General features: G+C 44.3%; 1 protein-coding gene across 1 annotated transcript in view; it reads right to left on the bottom strand.

Annotated features, from left to right (window-relative positions):
- Positions 1-18652, bottom strand: part of LOC146797419 (netrin-4-like) — a 311780-nt gene that overhangs the window by 123769 nt on the left and 169359 nt on the right. The gene's annotated exons all lie outside the window — the stretch shown is intronic.

Below are 18652 nucleotides of genomic sequence, written 5' to 3'. Positions count from 1 at the left end.
TCCTGGGCTGTTGCACAGCAGTGCCAACCCTGTGTCTGAAGCACCGCGTGGCCGCCATCTTTCCTTACCCAAAGGCGGAGATTCTGGCCCGGAGGTGGGACTTCCGGCTCGGAGGTGGGGATTCCGGCCCGGAGTTGGAGATTTCGGCCATGGCTAAATCTCCGCCACCGGCCGGAATCCCCACCTCCGGGCTGGAATCCCCACCTCCGGGCTGGAAGTCCCACCTCCGGACCAGAATCTCCGCCTCCGGGCCGGAATCTCCGGCTCGAGTGAGGGCGTAAAGTTAGTAGTCGTAAATCTATTCTGTGAATACCAAAAGTAGTAAGTGCATTCTGTGAATACCAAAAGTAGTAAGTTTATGATTTTGTCTTAAGTTAATTCTGTGAATCGGGCCCAATGTGTGTCCCACTGAGCTGAACACACCTCCCACCCCATCAAAAGCAGCCAGAAACTTAGATATTATTGTGGCCAATAGTCTGAAGATGAAGGGTCGCGTTACTGCACTTTGCACAGCTTGCTACAGCCTCCTCTATATGCTGTTCAAGAACTTTAAATGGCTTTCTATGAGAACCCGTTTCTAATAGAAAGGGTTTGGGATATGTCAGGAAGTTTGGTGCCCTGCTATGTTTGCGTGAAAGGTATTCTTACTGCCATATGGCAGGGTGCAGCCAGGATAGAGGAACACCCTAAACCCCTAATTGCGCGTGAGTGAGGACCCACACACTTAACAGAAAACCAAAGTCCCGGGCAACAGCTGGTTGTGTTCATAAAGATCAAATACTTGAAGAAACTAATGCGTGGACATTTATTATCAGACATTGAGAAAAAATATGTGACCTTTTGTGACAATAAGTAATTTACCTAGCTTACGTGTGCCTGGGACTTTGGTTTCCTATGAGAACCCGCAAAACCATTATACAGGCACTGGTAACCAGCCACTCGGCTATTGCAGTGCACTATATGTAAGCATTGCTGGTTACCTACTGAAGAAAGACTCTAGACCATCCAAAATGCAGCTGCCCGGGTGGTTTTGAACTTTCCAGCGCACACTCTATCCTCATCTACTCTGAAATCCCTTCACTGGCTGTCTGTACACAAACAGGCCATCTTCTAGGTATTATGCCATATACAGAGAGCTGTTCCTATCACTGGGCCAAGCTGTCTGCAAAAAAGAAGACCCCTAAACAGACCTACCAGAGTTTGGAGATTGACGCAAGCTTTCGCCTCCATCTGGCTTGAGCTGGGGTTGCACTTTTTCTTTCCTCTCAGCCCACCACTGAAACACTCTTCCTCTTCAACTCACCTCTGATTTTGGTTGTTTGGAATTAAAGATAAATGGGCCTTCAGGGAATTCACTGGTGCAAGCGAATTCAGCATTAAGTGAGGGTGAAACTCCATTAACCTCCGGAAATCACCTGGAGGGACACTTAGCAACCATAGGGCACTCACAGCATAGACAGACCTATGAAAAGGCAGTAGAACATCCAGCATTTGACTGCACAAGTCTTTGGACCAGAACACACCTGGAAGTACCTGCTGAAATCCATCAATACAAAGAAGACATGAACATGAGTGAGATCAAAGGGAATGGATTAGGTACCCCTCAGACCCCCCTAGGAGAGGTTCAAGCACATGTCAAGGCCAGTCTGGCAAGACCCATGGTCCTCTTGTATCTTTCTAAAGTGCCTGCCAGTGCTATTTCGAAGAACCCCAATTCCTGTTCTATACCATCTTTTGTGTCAGACGAAATACAAACAGCCAACCTTTCGGCACGGAAAGTCGCTTGTGAATTGGTAATTGAAAACAATGAGGAGTGCAGGACAGTAGCTCAGCCACCCTAGTTCAAGAAATATGTCCCAGAAGTCTAAAAGAGCCTGCAAGAAACAGCTTGAAGGGAGAAAAACCGAATATATAGCTGCCTTCCTGGTGAAAAAACAATCTTCGCTACAGGTGATTCCTGTTTTTAATAAGAAGGCGATAGAGTCGAAAAAGAGAAAGAGCAACCTCGAAACAGCAAGTGAAGAACTTTAGTTCTGCCCAACCGAGTCTAACTCAGCTATCGCTGCTACAGCCAAGCCAGAGATGGACAATTCACCTCCTGTGGGTCAGACCATGGAGGCGAAGTCCATGTTACACTTGAGCCCTCAATACTATGAAAGGGGTGGAGCAAAACCTAGAAGGCAGTGCAAGCCCAACCAACATGCCGGAGCCAAGACAAAAGAAGGAAAACGAGAGCGTTACCACAGTGGAAGCTAGACCTAAAGAATCACCGCAAAATGTGTTTTGTAAACTAGAAGAGCAACCCTGTGTAGGTGTGTGCAAAGCAATCCGTACAGTCACTTTGCACATGCTGGATGTGGCAAATCGTTCGGAGTTAATCAGCACTTCCCCTATCAAGGAATACACAGACCAAATCCAGCCTGCTCCCAGATAAGCGTTTAAGGGAAACAGCCACTTCAATGCAGCCATCACATCGCGATGCCCTTACAACGCAGACATTACAACGACAGCGTTGTTACCATTACTGCCATTACTACGCAAGTCATTACATCGACTTGCAGTAGATGGCGTGCTAACATTAGAAATAGTATAGTTTATTATTCCAACACCTTCCCTACTGTTACGTAGGCTGGAGTTGGAATAGTAAATTATACATTTCTAATGTCAGCACGCCATCTACTGCAAGTCGATGTAATGACTTTCGTAGTAATGGCTTTGTGTGGTAACAAGGCTGTTGTTGTAGCGAACGCGTTGTTATGGCACGCGTTGTGATGACTCGCGTTGTAACGAGTCACACTCAGCGATTAATGGTGGGGAACAATACTTACATTACCGCACTACATTTTCAAGCTGAATGTAGGCCCAGAGGAAGGCAGGACATCCTAAACTATGGAAACATCCTGAGAATTTCCAGAGGCTTGCAAGACCTCAAGACAGTTGAATCCCCTGACATAAAGTCCACCGAATTTCTACCACCAAGGGACTCACAGTGTGCGTAGCCCACTTTGGTGACATTCGTCTCCAGTTCTCTCGCTCAGATGGTCTAGCATCTCAAATATAAACTCTGGGATTGGGGGATAAATGTTACTGTACTCCAGGGGCATACATATCCTCCCATGTTGATCGGGAAGTCAAAGGAGGAAACCTATGTTCAAAGTTGTTCCACAAGACGTAGCTTGCATTTGCATGCCACAAAGCAGAAGTAGAGACCGTACTCCATCTTACAAAATCCTATTGGAGCACAATTGACCACATCAAAGAGTGGATCTAGCTCGGCACCACAAAACATTCGGATTCGCCCTAGCATTCAGGGATGAATTAACACCGATAAAGTACAAGACTGAGCCTGGTTGCCTAACATCTTAGTTTCTGGCACCTCAGCCCGATTGCGGGCACCAGGGGATCCACTAAACTGATCTAACCCAGTACATCTGCTCCTGGAATGTAGCTGGCCTGCATCACAAGTTAGACGAGGCATACTTCCCTGCCTATTTGCACAAATTACTCATCGCTATACCACAAAAACCTGGTTGGAAGTAGCTACTCTCTTAATTGCCTTCATTGAAATCTTTACACCTGCCAGTAGGTGGGTGGACAAAGGGCGGCCTTGCCATGTATTTTAGCACTGATGTTCCTTTCGACGTTAAGGTCCTAGATGGACAATAACCTTAGCTTCAGGCCATGAAGATAGTTGGATGGACTGAGAACCGCGACTTAATCATAGTAAATGTCTCCATAAACCAGAACTATGATGTGAAGAATGGATTATTGGACAAAATGTAGATCGTAGTGGTGGAGCTAAGAACATGTCATCCGGTAACCAGATTGTTAGTCAGTGGGTATTTTAACTTAGATCTGTTGCAAACAGCATACCAACGCCCTAGATTTTGAATGCGATATCCTATTCTAAGTGCTTCCTCAATTCAGGCGAAGAGACGAGCAGGGTAAAAAAAATGGCTGCTGCTTTACTGGCAGCAGGATTACAAGTCCTAATGATATCCCACCTGCGTGGACGTGCATTGCTTAAAAATCCAAATCCATAATTGACAACACATCAGCCAGCCTGGCGCTATTTAATCAGATAATTATTGACTCTATTGATCATCTTCTTGAGAGCAATCATTATCTGCAAATTATAAATCTTGCCCTCAGTCTCACTACATATCAACACAGTAACATTTTGTACGAAGATGTGTACACAGAGAATCCCAAGAGGCTCAGGTGGCGCGAGGAGGTGGCACTTAAAATAAAAGCATGGAGAGAATCATGATGAAGGGAACCATTTTGTATCCTGGAACAGAAATGCGAAGAAGATTCTGGAAATATGCTCTTGTAAAGTTGTAATTCAGGAGGAAACTCCACCCACTGAATGTCCTCGATAACACTATCAATCTACACTGGTGGATTCTCTACCTGTGTCCTCATCCCCTTCTGAACCCTCGTTCTTTTCCTTTAATACTCAATCCTAAATGAAGCCCACACGGTTTTAGATGATGGGACTTTTTTTTTTTTGCAGAGTTTTATATAGCGCGAACTTGACCCGAATCGGGTATCAGAGCGCCTTAAATAGTACCAGTTACGTTACATGAGGACACACATTCATTTTGGGTAGGCACAGGGAGATTAAGTGATTTGCCCAGAATCACAGGATGTTCAGCGTCATTGCCGAGACTCAAACCCAGCTCCCCAGATTCGAGGTCGACCGCCCTAGCCGTTAGGCCAACTCCTCTCCCCAACTTTGATTATGAACTGGGCTTCGGATGGGTTAAGAGTTAGGTTTAGGGTTATGGCGAAGGTTGTATTTATGATGAGGGTCTTGAACGGATATGGGATATAGATAGGGTTAGAAACATGCAAAGGGGCAGGTTTAGGGATGGGGTTAGGGGCGGGGCTATGGTTAAGGTTTGAGCAGTGGATAATTTGTAAAAACTAAGTGCCGGGGCTCTAGTCAGGAGACAGCTTGCACAAGCCCCTTTCCCCTGTTAGCGCCGCCTAAAACACAACCAACTACTAACCATGAAAGTGGGGTGCCCCCAGACCCACACTACTCCTCCTCATTGCCAATTAATAGCTGCTTTGAACTGGTGGGAAATGGCAACTTTAAAATCCCTGGAAATGGGCAGACCTGGGCAAAAGAACTGTGTTGTTCTGCGCCTGCTCTTCTAAGTCCAGCAGGCTATTCGTCAGGTGATCCCAATTACTTCACAGGGAGCTACTGGTTGGAATTATTAATCTCATGGATTTGGGGGACCAATTGTAATTGAAGACCAGAGTCTTCTAATTCCTCTGTATTGCGCCCACACAGGCCTTAAACCCTATTGTTTGCAGATACTAACTTTAAGTCAGTGCTTAATTTCTGCCAGTGTTTGCCAGTGCTTCGCACCGGTTTCTATTTGTAAACAGTAGCACTTATGACAGTCTACCACATGGTGGCACTGTATGTCCATTTTTTAGCAAAGCTCATCAACAGCATGCTCAATATACTTTAATAAAACAGGTACCAGCCATACTTACAGCACCAAGTAACCTGGATTAGTCAAAATCTAGCACTTGTATTGTGCAATGGTTAGGATTTGGCAGTGCTCTCAGGGCCAGTGGATAGTGCTAACCATGGTGGCCTCCTCAGGAAAATGTCATGCCCTGGCACTTCCATTATTACAAATTAAGCACTGTCACATATTTGTTATCTTGCTCACACAAAACACACAAACTTATGTATCCACTCACTTTCCACTGTAAAAGCAAAGTCAGGCCTATTGACTTTGTTTACACCTGTTCATTACCCTACAGAAGGGCACTCCCCGGCTGCTTTCTCTCAATGATAAAAAAAAGCATATTAAAAAAGATACTTTCACAGCAGAGTTTGTTTTGTGAATGTGACTTCTATCGACAAAGCACTGCAGCAGAGTATTAACTGGGGCTATTTGGGAGTTATTAAAAGCCCCCATTTCTGCTCATTTTAGGAGCTGGGAATCCGCTGGAATGCACTGTCCGGAGGCAGGCGGCACCGGCCCCTCAGAAGCAGCCGAGCCGGCTGGCACTGCCCCAGCCAGGCAGAGATCAGAGCTGACCTGCGGCAGGCCTTTCATCTGAGCTCCAGCCCTTCAGATGTCTGGCATAAGCTCTCTTATTAAGCCAGGACCTCTTGTTTTCTCATGGCCGCCACATCACACCGAGGGCAGCGAAGAAAGAGTCCATTTAAAAAGCCTCCCTCCCTCGTTGCAAGTTATGTAACTGTCACTCCAAGTCTCTGGCTGCATGTTGGCGAAGTCAGTAAGTATATATCAGGGAAGACTTTTTGAGCCTAATATATGTATACTGTTATTTAAACTTCCTGACTGTAGGCGCATTGACCTGAAGGGCTATCTTCTTGTAAGGCACGGGTGGTAACATTCTCGGCAATGTTGCAAGAAGTGTGTGTTACTCTTTTCTTTGCTAAGCACTATTTACTTCGTTTGGGTGATTCTTACATTTTTATTTCTCAGGTTTTTTTTTTTTTTACTATATATTGATTTGTGGACCAATGTTGTTGATCTACTTTTTGTTCTTCACCTTTTGTCAATTGTCTATGTACATCCACTAATCCTGCAGATGCCCTTGGCCACTCAGCCTCTCTTGAGCGGTTCATCTTGGTGCTGTTGGAAGTGTCTCTCTTGAGGGTTCTTTGACATGTCACGGCTGTGGGTGGTGAATGGTTTTCCTCTATCATTTCTTACCTCTCCATTGGAAGCATTGATGCTTGTCTTCTTCTCTTTCAGTTCTAGTCTGGCTGATGTCTCCAGTCTCCCAGGTCAATCATACTGACCTTCTGGGCCACCGGACAATCCCTGGGGTGGAGGTTTGCCTACTACCTGCAAGTTGTATCAGCTGCTTTCATGGCCGCATGGTCCATCCGTCGTGGACTCATCTAGTCAAGGAAGGTGCCCTTCCCTAGAGTGGCCCTTGGCCACTGTCAGCCCGCCGCTGGAATACACCCTCGGTTTCACTGGAAGCCTGCAATTCTTGAGCGAAATGCGCTGTTCCCGAATCTTCCCTTCACCATAGCGTGAGCCTGTGTGCAGGTGTGTGCTGTTTTTGTCTTCACGCATGTGAGAAGGAGAGGGAGCTTGAGGGAGAGGGAGAGGGCCTTCAGGAAGTTTCCTGCAGGCTCTGAAGAGAGCACAGCAATGGTGGGGTTGCAGTCTGCCTTTGCACCTCTGCTGTACTGTTGCAGACAGTTGCACCAACCTCACGACTCTCCGGCAGCCCCAACAGTTGCTGCAGTCGTCCTACAGTAAACATCAGAAGCAAGGTGAACACGTGGGCAGGGCCAAGAGCATTCTATCACTGCACTTTATGTAGCAGAGCAACACCAATGCTTCCATGGCAATAGTACTTTAAATACTGGTGCAATGGACACCGTCCTAGCTGGGGTTTTGCATATTAATGCAGTGTGTTCAATACTCTGGCTTTACAACTGTTCATTAGATACTTGGGGCTGCAGACTGGAAGGCAATGGCACTTTACATACTGGGGCAATGGACACCCGTCCTGGCTGTGGTTTTGCATATTAATGCAGTGAGTTATATACTCTGGCTTGACAACTGTTCATTAGATACTTGGGGCTGAAGACTGGAAGGCAATGGTACTTTACATGCAGGGGCAATGGACACCATAATGGCTGGGGTTTTGCATATTAATGCAGTGAGTTACATAATCTGGCTTGACAACTGTTCATTAGATACTTGGGGCTGAAGACTGGAAGGCAATGGTACTTTACATGCAGGGGCAGTGGACACCATAATGGCTGGGGTTTTGCATATTAATGCAGTAGTTTACATACTATGGCTTGACAACTGTCCATTAGATACTTGGGGCTGAAGACTGGAAGACAATGGTACTTTACATGCAGGGGCAATGACACCATAATGGCTGGGGTTTTGCATATTAATGCAGTAGTTTACATACTATGGCTTGACAACTGTTCATTAGATACTTGGGGCTGATGACTGGAAGGCAATGGTACTTTACATACTGGGACAATGGACACCATAATGGCTGAGGTTTTGCATATTAATGCAGTGGGTTACATACTCTGGCTTGACAACTGTTCATTAGATACTTGGGGCAGAAGACTGGAAGGCAATGGCACATTACATACTGGGGCAATGGACACCCGTCCTGGCTGTGGTTTTGCATATTAATGCAGTGGGTTACATACTCTGGCTTGACAACTGTTCATTAGATAATTGGGGCTGACGACTGGAAGGCAATGGCACTTTACATACTGGGGCAATGGACACCCGTCCTGGCTGTGGTTTTGCATATTAATGCAGTGGGTTACATACTCTGGCTTGACAACTGTTCATTAGATACTTGGGGCTGATGACTGGAAGGCAATGGTACTTTCCATACTGGGACAATGAACACCATAATGGCTGAGGTTTTGCATATTAATGCAGTGGGTTACATAGTCTGGCTTGACAACTGTTCATTAGATACTTGGGGCTGAAGACTGGAAGGCAATGGCACATTACATACTGGGGCAATGGACACCCGTCCTGGCTGTGGTTTTGCATATTAATGCAGTGGGTTACATACTCTGGCTTGACAACTGTTCCTTAGATACTTGGGGCTGAAGACTGGAAGGCAATGGCACTTTACATACTGGGGCAATGGACACCATAATGGCTGAGGTTTTGCATATTAATGCAGTGGGTTACATACTCTGGCTTGACAACTGTTCATTAGATACTTGGGGCTGATGACTGGAAGGCAATGGTACTTTCCATACTGGGATTTATAAAAGCAAAGGTATTTTGCTTTAAACACTGAGGAGTGTACTGACAAGGCAAGGGATGTAAACTATAATGGTGCTCTATACAATGAGGCAGCAGGGAAACCTGAATGGCAATGTTTCTTTTCATGTTAAAAGAATAGGGTATCAACTGGACTGAGAACAGAACTGTAGATGCTGGGATACAAACGTGTTATGCAAAGTTACTTTATAGATTGGAGGAAGGAAACTGGCATGACAATTTTACTTTAATGCATGGTGAGGCGTGGTACAGACTGGCATGGCAGTGGAACTTCAGACTGGATTTTGACTTTGAATGGCAATCATTCCCTGATACTAGATGGAGACACTGGCATAAGAATTAGGTCAAAGATAGTGGGGGAAGGGTGTGCGTAGAAACCAGGACGCTACATTGGGGGTGTTTAGAAGGTGGCGTTTCAGTGGTACTCTAGGCACTATGGATGCAAAGTGGAATGGCAATTCTTTTATTTAATGGAGTGAGCAGAAACTAACATGATGAAGTGCTGCTGGGTTGACTTTGGTATTGGTCTGCCACTATTATCATCTCACTGAACAGCTGCCACTTTGTTTGAACTGGTGGCTGGCTGAAGCATGCTTTAGTTGGAGTCTAAGTGATTGAAGGGTCACCACAGGGAAACGGCCTTTACAAAAGGGGCAGAGCCACATGTGCAGTTTCCTCACATGCGCAAACATGCTTGCCTTAACCATGCATATGCAAGGCAGTAGCACTCTAGATGCGGGGATTGGCCATCCCAGGAATAGGAAGAATTGGGAGAGGATGCGGACTGGTAAGTGGGGCTAGGGCCGGATTTTGGAGTTCGTGGGGTGGTGATAGTTTTAGGTGTGGAGATTCATTTTTAGGGCTCATGGGAGGTCGGGTTGTTTATAGGGCAGGGGGCTGGGATTTAGGGCCCAGGGCGGGGGCGGGGAGGTTCGAGGTAGTTTTAGGTTTTAGGGGTGGGATAGTTTTTAGGTCTCAAGGGGGACAGGGTTGTTTATAGGGAACAGGGGGCTGGGTTTTAGGGCTCAGTAAAGGGAGGTCGGGTAGTTTTAGGTTTTAGGGATGGGGTAGTTTTAGGGCTTGGGGTGTTGGGTTGTTTAAAGAGCAGGGGTCAGGGTTTTAGGGCTCAGGGCAGGGGGGTCAGGGTTGTTTTAGGTTTTATGGGTGGGGATAGTTTTTAGGGCTTGGGGTGGGGTTGTTTATAGGGCAGGGAGCAGGGTTTTAGGGCTCAGGGCGGAAGGGCTGGGGTGTGATCTCTACCACACATCCCATTACCAATCATAACTTTACCTCAAAATTGCATGGTAAGGGCATGCATGGTAAAGGAATGGGTGGTAAATGAATGTGTTGCTCAGATGCATTCGTTGCTCATGCTGTGTTGTAGAGGCATACGTGGTTTAGCCATGCGTGCCCCTGTCATACAACCATCCCCACACCACCTAAACTTTGTAAATTGGGAGTATTTGCAAACTGCCTTGGCAATAGTGCCTTTCATACTAGAGGTGTGTGGAAACTGGTTTGCAGTGTTACTTCAGGTATTGAGGGTGGGTAGAAACTGAGAAACATTGAGAATTGTAAACAACCATAATAATGGTACTTAAAATCATGGGAAATGGACATGATAATGGCGCTCTACACACTGGGGGCGTGTGGAATCTATCACAATATTTCTGGTTTTCATGGTACTTTGTAGGTGACTTACTCTATTCCGAGAAAAAAAAACCATGAGAAAAACAAACACAAAGACAAACACAGGGTGAAAAAAGACTGGAAGGATGCAGGTAAGTAGTAAGGGATAAAGGTATGCTAAAGTATAGAGTTATGAATAAGATAAATACAGATGTTAGGTTAAGGAAATGGGAAACTGTACTGTAGGCGAGAGTAAAGAAAAGTGAAATGAGAGAATCACCTCAAAAGCTACGGAAAGATCCCACGAGATTTGTGTGAAAATAATAAAAACAGCACCCTGAAAGTTCTCTTCCTGAGATTGATAACCAATGATTAACTACCAGTAGCATCATTTGCAATTGGCAGCCTGGAAGCCTGCTGAGTCAGTGGAGGCTCTTGCCCTCACCTACCCTGCTGGAAGATCACCGATGCTATCTAGAGAGGGCATCTGGGTGCGAAAAGTCTATCTGCTGCTGCGGTAGATCGCTTTTCGCCAGATTTGAGTGTGAGGAGGCGGTCATGTTGATGCTGCATGCTTGGTATCTCTTTGTGTTTGCAGGAAGAATTACCCAACATGGGTTTCATCTCAGCAGGATAAAAATAATGTGCCTGGCACACAGGTAGTTCCCCTCCTTCACATTAGGAACCTTTGTCCATTCTCCTGCCATGTCTAGGACAGGAGAAAGCAGGGGTAGAAACCAACTCTAAATCGAGCATCCCTATGATGGACAGGCCACTGGGTCAAAAGCTTCCTTTGGTGAAGTCAGAGGTTCTGCTGTCAGAAACATGATATTTGCCCTCAACTAAATGAGGCTGAGAACTACAGGTTATGAGCTATGGTGGCCCCACCAATCTTCACTCTTCCAAACCATATATAAAACCAATGGTGACCAATTAAGTGGGATATAATAAATGAAGCCACTTGCATGCTTGGGTGATAGAGGAAGAGGCTTGGTAATTCATGCTTTTGCATACTACTGAAATTCAGACTTGTCGGCTACATTCTCCGGGCACAGTGTAAGACTGTGGTGAATGGTTTTTCCAGTGTTGCTTTGATTTCCGGCCCAGCCCTGGTGGCTTCCTGTCCCATACAACAGCCTGATGCAGTGTGTTACCTTTTCCATTATCCTATCCTTTTTTCTGATGTTCTACAATTCAGCGCAGCTGTCGCTTGACACCTATGTGAGGAACACTAGAGAGGGGCTTTGGCTCCACCCACACATTTGGGGGCCAGGAGCACGTTGTGAGTGATAAGAAGTTGTGTGCTTCCACAAAAAAAGTGCTGGTCTTGGACGCAGCTGGAACATTTTGTTTATTTTTCCAGCAGCCCGAGCTTGAACTTTCAGAGCCACACTCATGACATGGTAAAGTTTTTAAAGTGTCTTAAATAACTAGAAAATGTATGGTGTCTTTCTCTGGCTGCAGCACAGATGAGAGTCGGGCAGTCATTAACCTACATAGATGTTGAGGTCTGGCTTGCAACTGTCCATCTGACCTTTTAACTTTAACCAATTTTATTCTACATTTATTTGCTTCCACACAGATACATTCTAATTCTATTTACTTGTAATGCTCTACATTTCCATACAATATTCCTTTAAAGCCAGGCCTATTGGCATTACCAATGCTAGTATCTTTTTTTTTTTTAAAGCTTTACTTTTCAGACACAATACAGCAGTTATTTGAGTATGAGGTACATAGCACGGTGGGTTTAACATGAGAAAGCATTTCTCCAACCAACCATCCATCACTAACTTATTTCATCAAGATCCCTCCAAGGTACAACACATCATCCCATGCTCTTAAGCTACTCTTTTTACTGATGTTAAGTAGAGTCTTCTCCCCCCACTGAGTCAGTATGATCGCACACATGATTATCGGTGCTATCGCTGCCTTTTGACTCTGTATAGGCATCTGGGTCTATGAGTGTTTCACTCAGGTCTCGCCAGACTGTGAGGTCCTCATCTACTTTTTCATAACGTCCGCTGAATTTCATCTGGGTTTCCTCTGCTAGTGTCCACTCCTGTACGTCCCTGTGCCAGCGTTCTATCTCAGGTGCCCTCTGGCCCATCCAAGTGAGGGTGATTCTTCGTCTAACCAACACCAGTGCCAATTGTAAACATTTATATGCCATTTTACAACTAAGACTCCTTCAGCTGGTTCAAAACCAAGCTGCCAGACTGATCTTTCACCAACCCAAATGGCAGCACGTGAGCCCCATAATGAAAAACGTACACTCGCTTCCCGTGGCCAAAAGGTGCGCTTTCAAGTTGGGACGCACCATTTTTAAAGCTCTTCATGACAGTAGACCTATCTTTATTTCGTCTAGGATTCAAAGATATATCCCCTCTCGGGATCTGCATTCTTCTCACCATAACCTGTTGACCATTCCCTCTTTTAAACGCAAAAAGCTTGGAGGCCTTCGATTTGCTGTCGCAGGCCCACAGTTCTCGAACTCTCTCTCTGTGGAGATGAGACTGACTTCATCCTTCGTACAGTTCAGAAAAATGCTCAAGACCTATTTGTTTGCTCAATCATATAACATTTAATTTCGGCTTCCCGCAACCTTATTTCTGCCCTATCAGCGCCATGAAATCACACGGTGAACATGCGCTTTATAAAAGTTTTTAAGATAACATAACATTTTGCAGCCCTTCAGCCTTTTAATGTTGCCCAGTAGGCAGCAGTGAGGTGTGTGCTATATTCTGAGGTGGGTGGTCCGCTACCACCTGGGTCCAATAGCTCGGCACCGCCTGGCATAGCCAGGACAAATGCAGAAAGTCCGCCCGCTAACACCACAATGTGGGTAGCTGTCCAGTCCAGTCAGGGACATGCGGTGCAGGTCTTCAGGAGTTAGATAGCTCCTATGCACGAAATTGTAGTGTACCAGCTTAAAGTGGGCATTACAAGAGATCGTATAATTAAGGCCACAGACACGCTCCCAGTCCCCATCATCCAATGGAGTTTCTAGATCAGCATCCCAGGCCTTATGTGCCAGCGGCAGGTCAGCTTGCTTAGCTTTATAGAACAGTGTAATCAAATGTCTGCCTGTCCCGCAGGACAGTAGGATCCCCAGGGTGTGGGTAGGTTTGGAATGCTTGTATCTTTAGGGGATACTCCCTTATCCACTTTCTGCTTCTATTCTGGTTAACCCTTTAGATGCTTAGAACAGTGTAACTACACCCAATTTTTCATGGGAAACCCCAAAATGCCTGGTAGAGAAAGTATTAAGTTTATAATTTCCGTTCCCAATATTATTCTGATAGGTGCCATCATTTCCATAAGTGATTCCATGGAATATATTTAATGCATGGAACTCTCAGTTTTGAATATTATGTCTATTTCCTTTTATAATATTCTTGCCTAGTTTTCTCCCCCTACTTTAAAGATGTCACCCATTGAATGTTGTCACAACGCATCTCAAAACTCCAGCTGACTTCATCAAGCAAAGCAACATTCGAGAATGCTTGTTGGCTATTGTTAGAGATGCAGGACTGGCTACAGAATTTGTGTTACACTGGATGGCGGCTTTCAAATGATTGCTCATTCTACTCAATTGCCTCTTGCTGGCATACATTTTACTCCTTCAATTGTATTGTTTTAGAGGACAATTATGTCTCTCCCTATTTGGCATCTTCTCTGGGAGGTTTGACTTACTTCCACCTTCTCTTTGATTTTACTTCTATTACTTTCCGTGTGTGTCTTTGATTTGGTACAACTTTTTTCTAGATTCATATTGAAGAAACTTGACTCTCCTCTCCTAAGACTCATCCTTATTGATGTTCCACAACTCTCTTCATACCTGGCCAAGTCGTGCTGTTCATAAGATCTCTGGTTCCCCTTTTTTTGCCCATCCCATCATATACATCCAACTTTTTTTTTTAACTCTACCCGTATCTGTGAAAATCTGTTCCTTTTGCAATTTGTTTTTTACTCAGGGATCTTTTGAAACACACATTTTATTGTCTTTGCACTGCAGTGGTCAGAAGTTCCTGAAAACACCCATCATCTTTGCTTTCTTCATTACACCTTTTTATTTACTTGACATGTATAATAAACCCATCCATAGAGATTAGCAATTTCATGTTTGCTTGAGCAGAAAAAAGACAGCTGTGTTACTGCCCATCCTTTGGGCATGCATTACAGTGCCCAGCCTCGACTACAGAGAAGGTGGTGAAGAAGATTCTGAGGATGAAGAGAAAATGGGGATGTTGATACCCTAATTACAGACGCGTTTGGGGTCTCAATCATACAGGTTGGGAAGATCAGAGCATCATCAAACATATTATAGTTCATTAAGTCTTCTTAACGCGTTTCGGCCCTTCTAGTCTTACCCATATACATGGCTTCTGCTACTGCCCACTCTATGATGTCCTTTTAGCCAAGCCTCTACAGTCAGTGTCCATTTAGTAGCAACACAACCTTACGCCCACACTAGTTCTAATGGCACTCTCTTCTTTCTGGTATTGGGCCCTTTCTATCAAGGGACTATTTACAACTGACAGGACTTCGGGTAGTGAGTAAAATGTGTTGCTTTAATTCTCTAAAAAATATATTTTGAGCATTATTTAGGACATAAAACCGGATTCGTAACTTGGGTCTCAAAGTGTGATTTTTTAAGAATTGCTCAATTTCTGCACTTTTAGGAGGTTGTTTTTTGGGTAGATACTTTTGAAGGCTACTTGCTCCAAGTTTTGACAGCTACTTGCTCCAAGTTTCACATAACATGACCATCACACCTAATATTTAGAAGATCAAAACCATAACCCAAGTGACTATTATGCTAGAAACGTCTCAGTGCTCTGAGAACCAGCTGTCAATATATTTGAGTTGCAACAGTAGGTAGTAAGGTTCCTTTTCAAGCATCTGAAAAAAAGGACCGCCTCTCTATCTTTGTTTCAGAGACCAAGCTTTACTTGTGAGAACTTGATAACCCTTCTGCACAGATCCTGATTTTGGCATCCATTAATGCAGATACACATTTCCCAACCCAATCAGATCCCTTTTTCATTGTGTGGGATAATCTTCCCAGATTCAGTGTGTTGCTTCTATGCAGTTTAAACTCACATAGATCACACTATATCAGGTATATTATCTCTTCTTCGTTTCTATTGACCAACAATTTATTAAACAATTTGGTATCCACAGACAATACACTTTGTGGTGCAGGGAGATCTTTGTTATGGTTCAGTATTATCAATATTGAAGCTTCTTCTTCATGGACCTGGGCATGAGACCCACAGTAGTATTTCTGTCACTGCATTTTTGTAGGTGAGTTTAAATCTCAATGGAATTCCATCACCACTTGGGGTCTTTCCCATACCAGAAGTCCTCATGGCCACCGGTAGTTCTTCTAACTCCTTCTATGCCTTATGTATACTCTCTTTCTCCCCTGTGAGGACGGACTCAGTGTAGAGTTATGTAATAGTTCACCCATCTTTACCAAACATTGGATGAGCAGCTATCATCTGCAAATGGTGTTCACCTTAAATAGGCACGTCGAAGATCTTATTTTTTGAGTACCGGGTCAGACCTGGTGTTCCCCTAGGAAATTCCAACAAGAATATCAAACCTCTATTCACCTCTTCAAAGAGCCACTTCTCTTTGAAGCTTATTACGTTGTTCTCCATTTTGTCTTCGGGTATGCCAAAATATCTTAGCTTGTAATGCTGAACCATGTCTTCTGAATCTTTCCTTTCCCATTATAAGTACCACAGTTCCTGATTGCACGCAGGCATATCATGGCCCTGGTCCTCTGTAGTGGCGATAACCTACACCATCACGGTCAGCCGTCTCTGTTGCAAATCTGTGTCATTTCCTGCTGGGTGGATTTCTTTGTTTTGGAGAAGTGCACATGTGTAAACCCGAGACCCCACCCTGTATTCATGTGGTTTTGTTTGAGGCAGTGTGCACAGTATTTCTGATCAGTGCATGTCTGACAATGGAGTACATAAGTGCCCTCATTGTCTCTTACAATACTACTCAAGTTTATCTGGCATAAGTACTATTCTTGGCCAGTCCACAGGTTGGGTATGATTCAAATCAGTAAGTAAGTGGGGTCCTTAGTGCCCCTTTTTTAACTGCGTCTCATTTGAACCTCTTGAAACGTATATCACATGCTTGGCGGAGCCATGATAAGTGCAGTGCTACTTGTGAATGCAGTTTAGTGTTGAGGTTTTATTCTTATTAACCTTCCTCATGAGTTACTCTAGTAGCTACTTCCAGCCAGGTTTTGTTTAATACTTGTGCTTGGAGACCCGCTTCTCTCTTTTCTACATGGTTTACGTTAATGGGTAGACGGTCTTTTATGGTTAGTGTTTCTGTTGTGGCCTCCAGCCCAAATATGACAGGAAACAGGAAGTGGATAACGTTTGTAAGTTTATTCTGGGTTCAACGAGCCACTGCTGCCCTCACACGACTGGAGAGCTCCAACTGTCCAATGTGGAACTCTTCTGCTCGCGAGCAGCTATGGCAACCTCTCAGACATTCCGATGGTTGGCAGGAACAAACCTTGCTAACCACAACAGTTTCCCACTTGCTGCCCCTTCTTCTGGACATAATTTTCTTGACGTGGGGCTCCACTAGGTTTTTGTTAGTTTTCAGTATAGTTGACAACAGCTTGCCGCAAGTGGTCTTCTTGGATCACCGCCAAGCCACACCTGGACATAATCCTATTACTTGTGAAAGGAATTGTATGGGATTAGGTAATGTTCTAATTCGATTTAGTATTTCAGTCCTTGGCCTTATTGGAACTGACATTCTGTCATTGTCAGGGGCTCAGCTACCAGCCAGAGAGCAGAGTCACTGGGTGTTTGCCAGCATGCCCATACCACCATCATTGACTACCACCCATATGCCACCTGCTTTTTCAAGTTGGAGCTCAGGTTTCTTTAGCACCCACCTTCTACCACAATGTGCCCCTGCCACCTTAATCTAGCTCTCTTGGCGCTTTTGGGATGAGCCTGTCAATTGTATTTATTAAACAAATAGCATTTATCAGTTGAAAAAGAAGGCAGAGTGTTCCTTGGCAGAAACCCTGTGCAGAAGCTCCCTGAAGGGAAAGTTACACAAACACCTATGCCCAACCTGAGACGTTTCTAGCATAATAGTCACTTGGGTTATGGTTTTGATCTTCTAAATATTAGGTGTGATGGTCATGTTATGTGAAACTTGGAGCAAGTAGCTGTCAAAACTTGGAGCAAGTAGCCTTCAAAAGTATCTACCCAAAAAACAACCTCCTAAAAGTGCAGAAATTGAGCAATTCTTAAAAAATCACACTTTGAGACCCAAGTTACGAATCCGGTTTTATGTCCTAAATAATGCTCAAAATATATTTTTTGTAGACAATATTTAGAACATAATATTTATATCCGACTGTGTTTTTACAGCAATATTCTGGTACTGAACCTAGTGCTGTGTAAGTTAGGCGCATAGTTCAGCATTCTGTTACTTCTTTCCTGATCAGGCGTCTTGCATTGACGGATTTTAACTGCTTACATGTTCCAAGGCTTGCTTCTCCAAAGAGTAGCTTGTGAGCTGCTGGTAGCTCTCCAGCTCCCTGTAAGTATCTCTCCTCTGTGCAATCCACCATACTAAATTAGAAGGTTTTGCATGGTTGACTTAATATAAGTTTAGCAACATTGAGTGTATTCAAGACAAAAATGTGTGTGTTTTCAGAATTCATTAGCAATGTTGGGAGAAAAACTGGTAAATTTCCAAAACAAATCAAAAGCTGATATTTGAATGATAACTCATGTAGCGTTGGGAGACTTATAATAGCTTCATCATCTTGTGCCCGGGAGATGCAGTTATAGCTATTATGTATTACTCAGGTAGATGCATTTCACATTGACAAAGCCTTTTTTTGCATTACTGCTGGCAACCCTGTCTTATGCACAGAGATGATCACAACTTGTATATGGTGGTCAGTAACGCAATCTTGTCTGACCTGATCACTATTAGAACACTAATAATGTTAGTAGCTTGGCATGATTTTCATTGAACATAAGTAACTCTTAGTACTAAACAGGTTGGAGACCCCCTGATCCAAGGTCTCTGATAACTAAGGTGAGGCACATTGAACAACAACCACCCACACAGCAGGATAGAAAAAACCTTAACTAAGTTTCCTGGGTGACCTGGAACCAAACACCAACCATGCTGACCAAACTCGGGTGGTCTACCTC

The sequence above is a fragment of the Triturus cristatus genome, chromosome 9, assembly GCF_964204655.1.
Source record: "Triturus cristatus chromosome 9, aTriCri1.1, whole genome shotgun sequence".
Classification (NCBI taxonomy): domain Eukaryota; kingdom Metazoa; phylum Chordata; class Amphibia; order Caudata; family Salamandridae; genus Triturus; species Triturus cristatus.
This window is presented reverse-complemented; position numbering and strand designations above follow the sequence as displayed.